Here is a 5,672-nt window from a genome sequence, read left to right as displayed (position 1 = left end):
GTTGTTCATTCGCGTGCAGGGTGCATGTGTGACTTGGACTTGGGGCCTGAGCGAGAGGCGAGAGGCCATGCTTCCGTTCCCTGCGATTAGGGGGCTGCTGCTTTGGGCGTGCCCGTGTGCATGGGTGGTCTGCTTCTTCTTCTTCTCCTTAATTTTGTTGTTGCAGGATCGGAGGAGCATAGACGAAGGGGTTTCAGTTAAGGTTGGACATGGATACGGCTCCAATTGATCTCTCCTACTAATAGCTAGGTAGAGCCTCCTTTTCCTGCGTGAATTCGCGGCCATCAACGAGCGAGCGAGCCGACCCAGGCGTCACCTGCCTCTAGCACCCCTTGAAGGAGGAGTAGGTCACACACGAACCCAACCCAAGCCGACCGATCTCCCTGCATCATCAGATCAGGTTCTCTACTCCAAGTCCAATCCGGTCCAATACTATTTTGAAGACGCCGGTTTTGCCATTGATTCACATATATAGATGGGTATAGTATATATAGTATAGGTGGCGCTGGTGGAGTCGCGGTTAAATAGAGCGGACGAGAAGCTGGTGCATCCATTGGTTCGTTTGGTGTTCATCAGAGATTCCAATCGGGTGTTTGGTTAGGTTTGGACATCTTTTTCTTTCACTTTTATTTTTGATTTGATTTGATTGATGATGAGAGGGTACGAGGAGTCGTTGTGCACGAAGCAAGGCTGTCGTTTTGGACGCGAAAAAAGAAAGAAAGAAAGAAAGAAAGAAATCGATGGATCAGTTGCGAGCGCCTGCACCAAACCTAACATATAATTTTTAGGCCATTGCCCCAAAAAGTTTGGCACTTAAATAAATAAGATTATAATTTTTATAATTTAACAAGCAATCAAATTATTGTTTTGCCCTCTATTTTAAATGTTCTAGGGCACTTAACCATTTTATTGAATGTTGGTTTCTCCACCATATTTAACTATGGATTATTTGCAACATTATGAACATTTTAGTTTTCATATTTGTGAATTTCTTTATTTCACTTATTATTTGAATTTAAATTCAGAGTGGAATTTCAAATGAGATATGGAACCAAAGGTGATCAATCACTGTTTAGCAAAATGAATTAGCTTAATCAGAGAGGTTATTGTAGCTTATTACACAGGGGTGTTACAGTACATCTCCCCTGATTGCATGTATATCTTATTGTAGAGAAAAAAATCAATGTATCTCTTTCCTGATTGCATGTATCTCTTCCTTTCCTAGACTAAATAATTTACTTGCCAAAGGGTAATTCTGTCCTAGGATGTTCATGATGACCCACAAGTATAGGGGATCAATCGTAGTCTTTGAGATAAGTAAGCATGTCGAACCCAACGAGGAACATAAGAAAATAACAAACAGTTTTCAGCAAGGTAATGTCTGCAAATACTGAAATTATAAGTAACGAGTAGTTTGATAGCAAGGTAATTTGTAACGAGCAAGTAACGGTAATTTGAACAAAAGTGCAGCAAGGTAGCTCAATCCTTTTGAGGCGAAGGACAGGCCAAAACGCTATCTTATAATAAGCAAAGTGTTCTTCAGGGTACACGGGAATATCATCTAGCCACTTTCATCATATCGCTTTGATTGTGTTCGCTATTGATAATTTAATATGTGGGTGGACCGGTGCTTAGGTGTTGTTCTTATTTAAACAAACCTCCTACTTATGATTAACCCCTCGCAAGCATCCGCAACTACGAGAAAAGTATTAAGAATAAATCTAACCATAGCATTAAACTTTTGGATGCAAATCAGCCTCTTACAGAATAGCGCCAGGCCCGTCGACAAGGGGGGCCAAACTGGGCGACCGCACAGGGCCCCCAAATTTTTGGGGCCCCCAAATGTGCAGGTACTAGTCAGCCCACGAGGGAAGTGGAAGACCCGAGCCCCATAACCCCACGCCCGATCCCTGTTTCCCTTTCCTCTGTAACCGACCAATCGCTCATCGCTGCGTGATGACGATTGCAATCCTCCGATCGCTGCCCCCGCTCGCTGCTCGCTGCTCGCCGCTCACCAGCAATCACGCATGATCAACTAGGCGCCTGCCATACTGCTCCGCCCCCATAAAACTACGAACAACCCGCGCCTGATCACCAGATCGTCTGCCTCTACTTACCTATTTTTTTATCTGTCGCCCCCGCCTGCTCCATTCCCTTGTAAGTAGATTTGTTGATATTTAGATTGCTTGTACTCTTATTATGTTCTCGTTCTCCATTATATTCAGGCACCGGCCCAACGGGATTTGTTCATCCCTACGTGACTACGTAGTTCGGCAGATTTTGTTCTCCACCTGACTAATTGATATGTTGTTGATGTTTAGGCCTTTAGGTTATACAGTAATAAGCAAGGGTGTTTATTTCTGTAATTGCCTCTGTTGTTTGTGACAGATAGTTAATTAACATTTTTCTTTGTCCTCCAGGCTTTACAAAGATTGATAGATCTATTTTTGGATGTACTAGCTCGTGCATCAAAGATTATTCAAGGTAGCTGATCGTTCAGATTTTGAGGTTCGATCTATTTTCATTAGTACCAGCCTTTTTAATTACTATTTAATATCTTTCTAAATTTTGTACTGATTAACACATATCTGAAGTTTTATAACTGAATGAGAGCATGCTTTACTCATATTAATTCATCGTTTGCATGCATTTTCGAAATTTGGGGGGTCAATTTACATTTCGCCCCGGGCCCCCAAATTTCTGGAGACGGCCCTGAATAGCGCATAAACTAGGGTTTAAGCTTTTGTCACTCTCACAACCCATCATCTAACAACTACTCCACAATGCATTTTCTTAGGCCTAAGTATGGTGAAGTGTCATGTAGTCGACGTTCATATAAGACCACTAAGGGAATCACAACATACATACTATAAAAATATCAAACACATATCAAGTTCACATGATTTACTTGCAACAAGATTTCTCCCGTGACCTCAAGAACAAAAGTAACTACTCACAAATGATAATCATGCTCAAGATCAGAGGGGTATTAAATAGCATAATTGATCTGAACATATAATCTTCCACCAAATAAACCATATAGTAATCAATTACAAGATGTAATCAACACTACTAGTCACCCACAAGTACCAAACTATAGTTCCGGTACAAAGATTGAACACAAGAGATGAATTAGGGTTTGAGAGGGGATTGTGTTGTTGAAGATGTTGATGGAGATTGCCCTCCCCAAGATGAGAAAGTTGTTGGTGATGATGACGACGATGATTTTTCCCTCCGAGAGGAAAGTTCCCCCGGCAGAATCGCTCCGCCGGAAGGCAAAAGTAAACCCGTCCAGCACCGGTGAGATCCTCACTCTCTCCCCATCTTCCTCCACATTTTTTTCCCTTCTAGAAACGGGGCAATTTGATTGGCAATGATTGATCACATGATGCAGTGCAGTGATGTGCAGGTATCGTTTATCTTTTTTTGTGCGAACATGCCTTGTGGTTTTTTACCTAGCTAAGCGATTAATATAACATTGCATCTTGTAATACAGTGAGTGAACTCCGGCGGGCTATACACCGAGCCGAGCTAATGGATAAATTCGCTACATATTGGACAAATTAAGCAAAAAAAAAAAAGACAGTCCTACTCAATAACTGGACCATGATAACTATTTCAGTAAATCAATTTAGACAATTATTATAGTCGAGCACTCCAACTACACATCTTCCCATCCTCTGGGTGGAAAGAACTTTACTACTACGTCGACGCCTAGTTCCAGCATGCTCACCTCTTCAGGGCTTATAGGGATGATTCCAATACCCTGTGAGGTCTCGGTCTTCTTATAGTACATCACCTTGCCACCAAACAGTCTACTGAACATGCTGAACAAGTGTTGCAGCCAAGAGCTCTTCGCACTGAGAGGTAGGTTGGGCATCAAACACCCCAGCACAAGTGTTATTGCTTCTTGAAGTAGTAGCTGGACCCTGGTTAACTGGAGCAATTGTGAGCTGGGGAAGGAGCCACACGCACATCTCCTTGTCCCATCCTTGGGGCAGCCACTCGACAAACTCTGTCGTGTTGTCGATGAGGTTGTGCCTGAACACGCCATGTCGCTCGTGCAACCGGCAGCCGCCCTGGTGGTCGTAGTACAAGAAGTAGGCGAACCCACCGCTCATGCCCAGACGGGACGCGTCCACGGCAAAACTATTGGGCCACCCTAGGAACAACACGCGGTCCTCCAGGCTCCGGCCATCCTTCCTCGTCCACAACAACTTTCCGGCTCCTTGGTGACCTCCTCAAGCGTGTGCATGGACATCGAGAGTGCATCGACGAGGTCATTGACGCCATTCTTACCTTTATCGGGGTAATACATCAAAATGTGCACCGACACCCACAGCAGCTCCCCGCGGGACTCGAGCACATAGCTGCGCTCGTACAAGTAGCCGTCGCACTGGCGTGGCATCGACCGTGGCCTAGGAACCTGTACGTCGTCGCTGTTGGTTGCGTCTGTAGACTCCCCTGTCACACTCACGACGAGCCAGAGGCTGTCCTCAATGGTCACATGGATCTTGCCGTTGTGATAGGCGACGCAGAACTCTCCGTCGGAGGGGGATTCGAGGGTCCTGTGGATAAACGTCCACTCGGTGTCACCGGGACGCAGGAGCACCGCCCTGAACTCGGCGGTAGATGTGTCGATGCTGTCGTGTTTGCTGAACAGAAGGACGGCGCCGTCGCTGTGGATGATGCCTGTGGGATTCTCCTCCAACCGGCGGTGGACGTTCTCGTCTGGCAGGTGGGTGGGGGGCCCTCCGGCGAGAGGGTCGTGGAGGGTTGGACCGTGGGGGCCGGAGGCAGTGATGTAGCGAACGGCAGTGCCATCGGCGCTGGCCACCCAGTTCATCCCGGTGCCACAACCATCAGATATGGGCAGCGGTGGCGGGACGCAGCTTGTGTTGGAGAAGACGCATCTGAAGTTGAGGGAATCCTCGCCCTTCTTGCTGGGCGCCAGGAGCCACGGCAGGAGCTGACCAGTCTCCGTCGTCGTCGATGGTCCGTGTGAGTCGCGCCATGGCTTGCACACGGCGTGGAAGCGGACGAGATCGGCGGGGACGTGCAGACGGGAGGAGACCTCGAGGAGCAGTTCCGGCGGGAGGTCCGGCCACCTCGTCTGGTGCATCGCGGCAGGTTGGTTCTAGATCGTGATCGGATCGACAATCGTATGCTGCGGATTAGGCAGATATATCATATAGTATTAGCCGGCACCTGTACGTACATGTACCTAATCCGATTCTCTCTGGTGTTAAGTACTAACACGTCTATTTTACCGCTGGACATACCAGAAAGAAGAAAAAAGTTGTTTTCGGACCTCACCAAAGTTTTTTGAAATTCTCTCCAGAGATGATTCTAATCATCCGAATGATAATGACGCCTGCATCCCCCGCCTCCGTAGCCATCGGATCTGATTTCAATCAGATGGCTAAGGAGCAGCGTATTACATAGACGTTTTGCAACGCAGTCTTTGTTGCATTTGTTGCAGTCTCCCCCACAGCAACCATTGATGTGTTGGGGGATCTGGATCCCCGCCTCCCGTGCTCCTCCCGAGCACCCGTCAAGCCAAATCCCCCACACGCAGCTCAGATCACCGCCACCAGCAAACACTCCAACGATGCCGCCGGCAAGCACGATCGCCACCGATGAGGTCGCCGACAACCATGTTCATGAGGCTG

The 5,672-nt window shown here is 47.0% G+C and overlaps 1 pseudogene; it reads right to left on the bottom strand.

Annotated features, from left to right (window-relative positions):
• Nucleotides 1-3,795: 3,795 nt before the first annotated feature.
• Nucleotides 3,796-5,143, bottom strand: LOC123067000 (uncharacterized; annotated as a pseudogene).
• Nucleotides 5,144-5,672: the final 529 nt, after the last annotated feature.

Source organism: Triticum aestivum, chromosome 3B (genome assembly GCF_018294505.1).
Source record: "Triticum aestivum cultivar Chinese Spring chromosome 3B, IWGSC CS RefSeq v2.1, whole genome shotgun sequence".
Classification (NCBI taxonomy): Eukaryota; Viridiplantae; Streptophyta; class Magnoliopsida; order Poales; family Poaceae; genus Triticum; species Triticum aestivum.
This window is presented reverse-complemented; position numbering and strand designations above follow the sequence as displayed.